This window comes from Microtus pennsylvanicus, chromosome 12 (genome assembly GCF_037038515.1).
Source record: "Microtus pennsylvanicus isolate mMicPen1 chromosome 12, mMicPen1.hap1, whole genome shotgun sequence".
Taxonomy (NCBI): Eukaryota; Metazoa; Chordata; class Mammalia; order Rodentia; family Cricetidae; genus Microtus; species Microtus pennsylvanicus.
Window position 1 is genome coordinate 84,450,575 of NC_134590.1, and position 12,705 is coordinate 84,463,279.

Below are 12,705 nucleotides of genomic sequence, written 5' to 3' on the forward strand. Positions count from 1 at the left end.
TACAAACTTTCCCCTCCATTTTTAATAATGGTCCTTGGTACCTGGTACAATAAATATATCACTTGTGGCTGTTCTCTCCACAGCCACTTATTCTCTGTACGATGATTAGCTTTGAGTTTCTGCATTAATTGTCATCTATTACACAAAGAAACCTCTCAGATGAGGTTTGAGAGATACACTAATATGTAGATAGAGGAATGCAAATTCAGACAGCAATTTGATATCATGTCCATTTAATAATATAAGAGTAGAAGGATTACCCCTTGGGTCGTAGGGCCTCCCCAACCATAAGTTATTATACATATTTCCATGTGTATTCTCCTATGAAGTAGACCTTAAATCTCATCAGAAAGCAAATGGTTACTCCTTTAATATTCATGCCACTATTGCATGGTTGATCTCACCACGCCAATCATTATTTCAGCTCTCAACACTCCCACCTGGGTAAGACCATTGAAGATTTTTTTTATCCCTCAGAATCCTGCAGAGCACCTTTCTCTAATATGTGTGCTACTCAACATGGAGGAACATTTCTGGTCAGTAGCAACTTGATTTCTCCATGTCCTCTGGTGTCTTCAACAACAGAGATTCAAATCTCTGATATCGGCCTATGGTTGGAAATTAAGAGCAACAGTAACAGACTATTTGATTTTGGGGGTGTTTCAGGGACACCTCTGATCAACAACTTGTGAGGTATTCTATACCTGGCACTGTGCCTTTAATTTGGCAATCTATGGCTTCTGGGATGAGCAATCTCTGTGTAAGATAAGTAAATTAAATTTTTTATATGAAATTATATAGAGATATATGAATGTCTATATTTCACACATCTGTAGCGTTAATTATTCTTCTTTCCATGCCCTCCTCTGTCCTGCATTCTTACATTACCTTCCATATTGTAATTTGTCAGTGAATGAGTATGCTGTCACACTGATGGAGGAAGCCTACTTTAGAAATTTACCAGGACTATTAGAAATTTATTAGGTTTTATAAATATAATGAGTTGTTTCTTGTCATGATTCACAAAACTGTACAAATGGTTAGCTGTAATCACTTAAGCATAATTTATTCAGATCAGCCCCAGTGCTTGGACATGAGAAAGGTTACGTCAACGCAAATGTTGATAGCTGATCACTCCATCTGATAAAAGACCACTGCTCTGTCAAAATAATATTGGAGAAAATATAATCTTAAAAAAACTGGAAAATGAACAAAGTCTCCCATGTTCCCTAAAGACATAATTGACTTAGAAAGTTGCATTCAGTGCAGTCGTCTTTCAGTAACTTGCCAAAATGGCAACGCAAAGGGAAAGAGAAGGGGCACTCGCTATATGTTCTCCAGGCCCTTTAGGAAACATGGAGTTGTTCCTTTGGCCACATACACAGGAATCTACAAGATTCTATAGACATCAAGGGAATGGGCACTGTTCAAAAAGGAATGCCCCAGAAATGTCACCATGGCAAAACTGGAAGCGTCTACAATGTCACCCAGCATGCTCTGGGCATCACTGTAAACAAGCAAGTTAAGGGCAAGATTCTTGCCAAGAGAATTAATATGCGGATTGAACATATCAAGCACTCGAAGAGCAGAGACAGCTTCCTGAAGTCGGTGAAAGAGAATGAACCAGAAGGAAAAGGAAGCCAAAGAGTGTAGTAATATGGGGCGGCGGCAGGGCTGTGTCCCCAAACACCCCAGCCGCCTGCCCTGCCCGGCTAGCTTATGCCCTGAAATAATTACACGGACACTGTATTCTTTTAAACACTGCTCTGGCCCATTTCTAATCATCTGTGTAGCGCCCCTAGGTGCGCTTACCGGGAAGATTCTAGCCTAAGTCCATCCTGGGTCGGAGCTGGGGCATGGTGTGCTGGGGCATGGTGTGCGTCTTCCCTGGAACAGGTAGCATGGCGTCTCTCTCTGAGGTGTCTGCTCTGGAGAGAAGAGCTGCGGAGTCTGACCAGGAGCCGGGAGCATGGCGGACGTCTGCTCCCGAGAGGAGAGCTGTGGAGTCTGACCTCACTTCCTCTTCCTCCCAGCCTTCCCTTCTGTTTACTCCACCCACCTAAGGGTGGGCCTATCAAATGGGCCTAGCAGTTTCTTTATTGCTTAAACAATGAAATCAACAGATTGATATATGACACTCCCACATCACTTCCCCTTTTTCTGTTTAAACAAAAAAAGGAAGGCTTTAACCTTAACATAGCAAAATTACATATAACAAAACAGTTATCAAGTAAAAGTTACATCAGAAACATTTATACATATAACAAAATTGACCGTAAATCTCTATCAATAAAGCAAAATCTATACTAATGCAAATTATTCATGTCTATATCATATCCCCCTTTAAATGTAAAAGAACATTTATAAACTATATTTGGGAACATGGGCGCAGTTTTTTCTCTCCAAACTGCTTCCTGCTGAATGGGGGCGTCGTTAATGATTTTAGGGTGTAACCTGTGTGCCAGGTTTATCTCAGTTGGCAGTTGAGCAAGGCAATTTTCTGAAGATGTTCACAGCAACCCTTCAGGAGGACGTGGTCCATCATACCAAATCGGAATAGAAGAAATCCATAGAGTCTCATCCTCTGTGAAAACAAAAGAAGACTCTCTCCAAAGCATCATATCCTTAGACCCAAATTCTGAAATCGTAATACCCTTATATCCATTCTGGTTTAGCTTGGCACCCCATGTAATGAAATATCTCTCTGTACTTAGCTCCTTCACAGTCAAAAATTTTAAAGAAAACACAATAATACAAAGAATCCAGACTCTCTGTGAATTTTTCATCTTTACGCGGCTTATTTTTACTCTATCACTTTACTTTATTCTGTCTCTTTAAAGACTTTACTTTTACTTTTTTTTTTTAACCATTAACTTTATTCTCTATATTCTTTTTCTTCTCTCTCCCAAGCCTACGTACATTCATCCAACAGTGTGACTCATTCAGTGGTCTGAATCTGTCCTATTGTGAATCTGCAATTTTTTACTATCCAGGAGCACTTTTGATTTGCGCCTTTAAATCATTAGGCGCTTAAGAATCTAATCTGAGACATTCCTAGATTAAGTTTTTGTTTTTTTGAGCATACATCTTTGACCTGGAATAACCCTGTAGACCAGGCTGTCTTTGAACTCTCAGAGATCCTCCTGTCTCTGCCTCCCAGGCATTGGGATTAAAGGTGTTTGCTACCACACCTTGAACTCACAGAGATCTGTTGTCTCTGTCTTCTAGGCACTGGGATTAAAGGCGTGTGCTACCACACCTTGAAGTCACAGAGGTCTATCTCCCTCTGCCTCCCAAGTGTTGGGATTAAAGGTGTGTACTAAGACACACAACAACTCTCTTCCTTTTTTTGTTTTTTGCTTTAAAAACTTTAACTTTCAGCTTGCATATATTTTTAACACACAGTAAACCATTTAGAAATTTTCTCTGTCTTTGAATCTCTCTTTACTGTATATCTCTCTTTTTCTGACCACAAGAGCCTTTAATTTACCAAGCAATATCAGTAGGACTAAAGGCGTGGCTTTGCCAGCTAGATCCAGTCCATTTCTTAGCTTTCCAGCCTCATGGCGGATATACAGGCTGCAGCCATGTTTATAGCATTTCAAGGTCCCTGCCAGCCAGCGAGCTACAACAGACAACACTCAAGTCCTCTCTCTGTAGCCGGCCCTCCTGCCTCAAACAGTCAGAGTTTGCCCTGGCAGGACAGCCCAGAAAGCCGGCATTTTTAAACGGCGCAGCTTTTTTCCTGCTACGGCCGAAAACCGAAAAGCATGTGTTCAGCTTTTCATCAACACTGTTTAAGTGTTTTGTGGCAGGACCTCTTAATGAGCCGCAGGGTTTTGCAGCTAAAGCTGAGTCAGGAAGCCTCTTGGGGCTACCAGGTAGGAGCGGCACTCAGCACTTTAATTCTGAGACTGAGCACGCAGCACAGAAATTCTTTTCATCCAAGTAACATCCAAATCTGACAGGCAGAGCACTGCGCAGTCTAAAAACACGTCTCTGTATGGCGGCAGGAATCCGCCATGCTCTTCCGCCTGCCTAAGCCTGATTCTGCCTTCTGCCCAGGAGCAGGCGGGGAGCTCAGAGTCATCGTCAAGGTCTCAGAGCACTCTCCTTCCGATCCCAAGCGGGAACAAAAACATAAAGCCAGACTTTTCACTGGTGGCACAGCCCCAGGAAGCCACGCTTTGAAATGACACAGCGTTTTTTCTGCTGCTGTTGCCGAATCAGGAAATCTCTCTACAGCACGCCACCAACAAACAGCAAAAATCTGTGTTAAACTCTCTCTCCATTATTTTTAAGCCTTCTCAGGTTTTTTAAGTGGGTTTAGTTAGCCACACGTCTGGGCATCATTTGTAGTAATATGGGGCGGCGGCAGGGCTGTGTCCCCAAACACCCCAGCCGCCTGCCCTGCCCGGCTAGCTTATGCCCTGAAATAATTACACAGACACTGTATTCTTTTAAACACTGCTCTGGCCCATTTCTAATCATCTGTGTAGCGCCCCTAGGTGCGCTTACCGGGAAGATTCTAGCCTAAGTCCATCCTGGGTCGGAGCTGGGGCATGGTGTGCTGGGGCATGGTGTGCGTCTTCCCTGGAGCAGGTAGCATGGCGTCTCTCTCTGAGGTGTCTGCTCTGGAGAGAAGAGCTGCGGAGTCTGACCAGGAGCCGGGAGCATGGCGGACGTCTGCTCCCGAGAGGAGAGCTGTGGAGTCTGACCAGGAGCCGGGAGCATGGCGGACGTCTGCTCCCGAGAGGAGAGCTGTGGAGTCTGACCTCACTTCCTCTTCCTCCCAGCCTTCCCTTCTGTTTACTCTACCCACCTAAGGGTGGGCCTATCAAATGGGCCTAGCAGTTTCTTTATTGCTTAAACAATGAAATCAACAGATTGATATATGACACTCCCACATCAAAAGAGAAGGACACCTGGGTTCAGCTGAAGCACCAGCCTGCTCCACCCAGAACAGCACACTTTGTGAGAACTAACGAGAAGGAGCCTGAGCTTCTGGAGCCCATTCTATGCTAATTACTGCCTGATGTACAAAAAGAAATAAAAGAACAGGACTGTAGAGGATTTTTCTTCAAAGCAATCAATCAATCAATCTGCGTTCAGAAATGGACTACTTCCATCTTAGCAATCCTAGTATTCTGGTGTCAGCTCCAAGTTCAGAGAACAGTTTGTCCTTTGCTCTTTGCTGGGGGGTGTTAGATCAGCAACCAGTGTTAAGAACTCACGACACTTCTGTGCCTTAACCAACAAAAGTCATTTCTAATCAGATGAAGTTCAATGTGATGTTCTTTGTCAGTGTACCGCAGTCTGTAGAGACTGAAGTCTGCTTTACTCTATAACCCCACTATCTCCAGAAGTACAAGTGTCTCTGGTGCTTCTCTCCAAACAGACAGCCTAATAGAGACAGTGTGGTGGATCTTCAGGATAGGATGGACTTAGGGGAAGTCTGGCAATGATGTTTGTCCAAACCCATTCTCTATGTCTGAGCAGTCTTAACTGCAAGGGGAGCTGAGAAATGTACTCAATATTCTGCAGAGGAAGAAAGTAAATCAGGCACAAATAACAACAGTGCTTCTACAGAGGTGTTCTTGACAATAATAATAGAGTTAGCAATTACTGACTCTAAAACATGAGTCTGTGAGATGTTTCTATTAAGGACTGCATAGAAAATACTGTGTATTTGGGCACTGCATGATCTCTGAATCTCTGTAAAATATTCCTTTGACTGAACAAATGTATAAAAATAAAAATACCATTCCTGTCTCAAGAGCTTATGAGTTCTGGATAATTGTTAGATATAGGCTAAAGAGTTCACTGTTGCCCTCTGCTCTAGAAAAGACATATTAGTTTCTATTTTCAATTAATAATGATGAATATTTAGTATGCTCATAAAAGCAACTCAGTTTCAAAGTTGAGATAGTCTTTGACAAAATGTAAACCAAATACCTCACATTGTACGTGCTATGATGTGGATGTGTTTGTCTCAGAGGGCTCATGTGTAGGAGACCTGGTCCCCAGTGTGGTAACATTAAAGAGCAGTAGAGCCTTCAACTTGTGAGCCCTCCTGGGACACCCTTGGGTGACAGGGGTGCTGCCTTTGGGGATTAAGTTTACTCCTGTGGGATCTGAAGTTTATTCCTTCCTGTCTTTCTCTCTATCTCCTTCCTTTGCCTTATGTTCCCGTAAGGGTGTCCCCTGACATGAGGTCCTTACCATGGCTGAGCTGATGCCAAAGTCATGCCAGTGAGCCTGCATAGCTGTACACAAAACAAGTCACTTTTCCTCCCGCATTTCCCAGGTTTGTGGTTTTGTTATAGTAACAGAAAATGAACTCACGCCTGTCTCTAAGAAATTAAAGTGCTACTAGTACAGTACATAGTACCAGAGAAAACCGACCCTGTACTGTTATGGAGAAGATAAATATATTATTACTTGATGCTTTGAACAGGTTAGTGGAGTTAAAGGGACTTTTGCAAATGATAGTTTGTTATAGACGTTGGAGGGACGTTTAGTCATATTATCATCACATGTTATAACATCCTCCCTCATTCGTAAAGAACTGAAAGTTAACTATGTAGTTTGTTTGTCATAGAGAAAAAAAAACAAGATTAGTACTGAAAAAAAACCCAAGTAAGTAAAATATTGCAGGGAAAAAATAAAACCTTAGATATTTGAGTCTTTTCATATATATATGCTGGTGGAAATGAAAGACAATATAAAGAGAAATTTCAATCGGTATGGTGCATACAAATGAAACCTGTGTATTGAAAAATGGTATAAATCTAAGTTCATCTAAATTAAAGGAAATCATGTGAAATACACACAGTAGGTTTAGTGTGTTAGCTAGTTTAAAAGTCAAAGAAGAAACTCTAATAAAATATGTGAACAAAATACATAGATAGATGATTTCCTCGTGTACAAATAGTACATAGCTGATTAAGATATGGCGGGATAGATTTCGAAGAATGGAATATCGCTGAGAAAAGTGCCACATTTGTGCTTCTGGTCACAAGGTTTTGAAGATTCTGCCGGAGTCTGTTGAGGTTGCTCCACTGTAGTGTCATAACCAGAACGGCTTATAAACCACAGAAATGTCTCAGTCTAAATCCGTGCCCTGTGGATTAAAGATCTGGTTACAACTGGTTTCCCTAACTCACACCCTGGAAGATGTAAACAAGGCCCCTCACACGTCTTCCATAAGGGCACTAATCTCCTTCCGAGGACTTCATACTTGTGAGATAATCACTTCCTCAAGGTCTTCCCCCCTCCCCCCATTGATACTGTTGATGCTAGTCATTGATATAAATGTAGCGATCTGAGACACAAACATTCAAGATGTTTTGACCCCTTTTGGACACTTTCTTATGACTTCACTTAGATTGCTCACCCTTTCCTTCAGAAGGAAAGATTCAGAACCTCCGATGTGATCCTACGATTTTCTCAGGGGTCTGCTTTTCCCAGTGCATTTCTTTCTCTTCCGCCACCACGGAAGTGGCAGCAACCAGAGCCATCTCTATGTCGTCCCTCATATTTACTGGCTCGAGAACTTCAACTCGCTGCTGTGTTTTGCCTCGTGTCGCTCCTGCTCTGGGAAGAACACTGCAGCAGTAAGAAACATCTGTTTTTATTTGTGGTTCTGATCTGTTTCCAGCACTCTGATAGCACCTCCAAATAAATATGCCAGTGGAGGGGTTTCTAGTAGCTTCTAGTGAGATTTAGATAGTTACCTCCTGTGAAGGAAGTTCGATTTCTATTTCAGATGAATGAGCATTAGATAAATGATAGCTAGCTGGATAAATACATATATAACGTCTGGGTAAGGGATTCTGTTCTTTATAGTGGTATATTTACCACCTTTAAATTTATCAACCTTAAAACAGGAAGAAGTCTCAGAATTCATCTATTGAGGTATTCTCAAACTAAAGTTCAGCAAAGGCTTCTGGGACTGGATAAACAAATTATGGACCAGACTATTGGTAATTATTTAGAGCTGAAAAGAAACTCTCACGTGAAGGAAAGACAGGGAGACTTGAATATATTTTAGTAAGCAAACAAGACCAGTTTGAAAAGTCTATGCACCATACAATTCTCACTATATGATCTTTTGGAAAAGGTGAAACTATTAGAGACAGTAAAACAAACATCAGTGCTCACCCTTGGTTAGGACATCGGGAAGGTGAATAACAGAAACAGAAAGGATTTCCAAGCTGTCTTCTAAGTCTCCATGTTGTGGGCAGAAGCTTCTTTTCATAGTAGCTTATACAGAGACCAATAATTGTTCACAACCCAGAGAGTAAGTAACTCTGTGTGCTGTGTCGAGCCTTCAATGGGTTATCGTACCAACCTCCTCCCCCTTAAGGCTTGAGGAACATCACACAAGAGCTGGCAGAAAGAATGCAGTATTCAGAGGACAGGGAAGAGAGCTGCAAAATGCTGTCAAGACATATTATGGCTGATGCTCACGTCAGCTCACAGCAGCTGCGGGTACCTGCATAAGACCGGTACAAGAACAGTTTACCCAAAATTCCAGCATGCATGCTGTAGGGAGGGGCAACAGATGGCTGCTGAGAAAGAAAGGGTCACTTGTGGGGAGCAATAGGTATATTGTCTATGCCCGATGGATGGCTTCAACCCCAGGGATTGGTATTAGCTGGACTCAAAGAGGATGGTAAAGAAGTAAAGGAAGAGGGCCGGGCAGTGGTGGCACACACCTTCAATCCCAACACTTGGGAGGCAGAGGTGGGCAGATCTCTGTGAGTTTGAGGCCAACCTGGTCTATAGAACAAGTGTCAGGACAGGCTCCAAAGCTACACAGAGAGAAAAAAAAGTAAAGGAAGAAGAAGAAGAAGAAGAAGAAGAAGAAGAAGAAGAAGAAGAAGAAGAAGAAGAAGAAGAAGAAGAAGAAGAAGAAGAAGAAGAAGAAGAAGAAGAAGAAGAAGAAGAGGAAGAGGAAGAAGAAAGGCATGAAGCCAGGAAGGAAGCTGACTAGAGAATGGGGCTAGTTAAGAAGCTGGATGGAGGAGAGGTAGATGTAAATAAGACCAAAGTACATTGGGTATACGTATTTCAAAGAATATATAAATATTAAAAGCTACAGATTGCTGTCGCCTTTCCTGGGTGGAGTAAATGGGACCCTGCGATGACTCCATCAACCCTCAGTATTCGAATCGGCCCCTTTTGTGCCTCCGGACAGGTTCTCAGACCTGTTTTCAAGAAACCAATCCCCAGGTCCTTGAGGAGACTGACGAAACCTACAGGTACAGTGCCAGCAGGTCACTCTGTTAGCCAAGCTGTGTGACATGACGCCGTGTAAGTGTGCTTGCTGGTCACGTTCACTGGGCAGCAATTCACATCCCTTTGGTTTGCCTCCGACCCTGTCCTGCGACCAGCCAGGCCTCTTCTAAGGTGAGGAGGAAGGAGTCGCATTTCGCCTCTGCTGGGGTCCACAGTTTCCTGGGACCCTCTGAAGCGGACAGGCAGTCCTGCACACACAGCGCGCACAGCCAAAGGGTCTGCGCTGCCTTCCTGCTCTGCTGGGAGTCCAGGCCTGCAGAGGCAGCCCTGCCTGAGCGGGCACATTTCTATCAGGCAGCATGGGAAGCTGGTAATTTTTATTTATTGTCTGCAGTTCATGGCAGCCAGTATTTTACCACCTGCACATCTAAAAAGGAAGGGGAAGAAAAGCACACCAATATTCTCCAAATGTTTATATTCAAGGAGTGTGTGTTTCAGAGAGGGAGGTCGTGATGTGGGTATTTTTATTGTGTGTGAAGGAAGCCTCGGTGGCCTGCAGCTGGAAAAATAATGGAAGCGCAGGGTACTGTCTTTTGTGACAAAGTTTCCTCTGGTACGTTACAATTATAACGTAGAAAATGATACCTTAGACGGCAACTAATTTGTGAATCCCGGGCAATGCGCTCAATGATTCCTCATCAGGACAGCGGAACCCGATCTGTAAAAATTTGGGCCTCAGCGGGAGGCTGTATGCGAAGAGTGATTTGCATTTCAATTGTAGGTCCAGTGCAACCTTTAAATCTTGGCTGGCGCTCGACCACAATGGAATTTTTCTTTTTTTCCTTTTTTTTCCTTTCTGGTGTGCTTGAGAAAGAAAAAAGGACCGTTACCATACATCAATTCCACAATGGCGTACAGTAAGATAGAGGTCGTTGCGGAGAAGGGAGAGTGGAATGGGGCTGAGGCTTTATCTCCATGAGCAATTGCATCACGTGTCTACAACTCCAGGGGAAATACTATTCCGTGGGTAGGAGCTGTCCCGACCGTCTCTTGGTCCATAAGCAACTACATCCTTTCCTTCCTTAGTTCTACAAAATTCCAAACCCTCAGCAAAGTTGATTTTACTTGATGGAAAACAAAAGCAAAAACCAAACAACAAAACAAAACAAAACAAAAAACTCAAATAGGAAAACCCCAAATATATTTGTATCAGAATCGACTTTATGCATTATTGCTAGTCCAAGAGCACCTACATATCCCTAGCTATGCCTTTTCCTTGATTCTGTAGCTCCATTTTCTGATTAGTAATTTTTCCTTTTCTTCAACTAGCAAGTGGGGAATTGCCTTTCTCTACAGGGTGGGTTTCCTTGTCTCAGCGTGTGAGGTCATGGTTAGCACAGGGATTATTCCAGCTTAGTCTGCAACCTACCACACTCAAAAACAAGGACAGAACACACTTTCTTTTCGTCGGGAAGGGCAACCAGGGAGGGTTGGGGTGGCATTGGCCATGTCACTCTTGGGTTTACTATTACCTTCAAAGCTTGCTTTAGCATGGAAATCCTTTCAGCCTTCAGCTGTTGTTGGCCAGGAGTTAGACCAACTCTGAATCCTTCCCCGGCTTGACAATGGTGGCATATCTGATAGCCATATCCTCTGTGCTCGTTGAACTAGGGTCCGGGATCTGGAAGACGGAGGCAAGGGATCACTGGAAGGCATATCTAAACCTCTGGTCTCTTGCTTCCTTCTCTCCCTACATCCAGCCCTCGTTCTATGTCTCAGCAATATTCTTATGTCAAAATCATATTCTTTCCTTCTGATCTGATCAGAATGTATACCAAGAACAAACAAACTGAACCAGGCCTTGGGGCCTTTACACTCAGGGGACACTTGTTTTCTGGAATGGTCTTCCTCTAGGTGGCCATTCTGTTTCAGAAGCTCTTGCCAGTGTGACCTTTGGAGAGAGAAGTTGCAAGAATGCATATGTGAAAAGGTAACAATAATCTCCCCTGCCAATCCCTAGATGCTCATAGACTGGTTTATACTTTATTGTAAGTAACACAACCAAGCATTATATATATGCTTATCTGTTTATCTATTTTACATATGAGGATGTCATGAGAGCAATAATCTGACATATTGTTCTGTCCTTAAGATGTAAGTACACACCCTGACACACGACATATATTGTTATATTCACTATGAAATAAATTTTAAAATGGTTTGTTTTTCTCCCATCTCTGTTACTTTATAATGTCTTTACCATTGTCTGTTTTTTGTTTGTTTGTTTTTCTGGTAATTGATCCTTATTATTTTGCACCACATATTAATTTCAGGTATTCCTTTTAATGTTTTTCTTAAATATTCATGGCAATTAATAACAGTTAATTAAACATAAATTTGAATTTTACTTTCTGTTACCATTCTATGATGATCATATCTCCATTCTTAAATTCCTCATTCCTATTACTTGTGTTTTGTCTTTCAAAGGAAGTAATTAAATTCAGTATTTGTGGGGTATTTTTGCAGAATATTCTAACTCTTTTTGTAATTAGAACATATAAATTTCGGTATGGGTAGCATATTATATAGAGCAGCTGAGATGAACACTCAGTGGGTCCTGAGTTACAAGCAGTGCCTTAATAATGTTATCAGGGTCCACTGAAGTTCTGGGTGTGTGCTCAACCCACTTCTAGTTGTGTTTTTCGAATTTTCTCTCTCTCCTCTTCTCATTTGTTGCTGCTAAAACCGTGAAGGCAATCAACTAGACACACATGATTGTTGAACTGTGGACGGAGTGTATGTTATTAAGCTCTGATTGAACAGGGTCGCGGTGATGTGAAGGAAGGACTTTCAGGGGGCCCTTCTACTGCTTTCCTGCCACCTTGATCACCCTCCAGATGCCCGAGGATCAATGAGTAGGCAAAGTGTGCCCTCCCCCTACCCACCCACCGTGTCGTGTTTCATAGTTCAAGAGCATCTTCTGTGAATAACACTCAGAGTCTGCTCGGTTAGATTCGTCTTTTTGGAACCTGCCCTCGCTCCCAGCCCTGGGTCTCCCTTGGTCCATTACTGAACCACGCCCGCTACTCAAAATACACCAAATAGGGACTTTCAGAAATTGCTTTCTCTTTTCATGTGTAGGGACACGAAGCACAGACAGAAAGGGGTTTCTGTGACTCTGTTTTTGAAGACAGACACCAAGCTCTTTCTCATGGCTTCCCACAAGAAGAAATTGCTTTGCAGTAGGACATCACATACCCATCGGCAGCCAGTGAGAGGTGCATCCACGGCTCCTGATTGCTGTGCCCTGATTCTCGGAAGTCACCGTTTCCACTTGAGCTCTATACGGCAAAGCCCTTGGGGCACCAATCTTGTCCCTCCTCTGATAAATTCCACTTATTATACTGTGCTGTGTTCACTCGCAGAGCTAGATAAATGAAGAGTAATAATAACCGTTATTTT

General features: G+C 42.7%; 1 pseudogene; it reads left to right on the top strand.

Moving 5' to 3' along the window:
• The first annotated feature begins 1,222 nt into the window (after positions 1–1,222).
• On the top strand, positions 1,223–5,025 carry LOC142832405 (large ribosomal subunit protein eL21-like; annotated as a pseudogene).
• Positions 5,026–12,705: the final 7,680 nt, after the last annotated feature.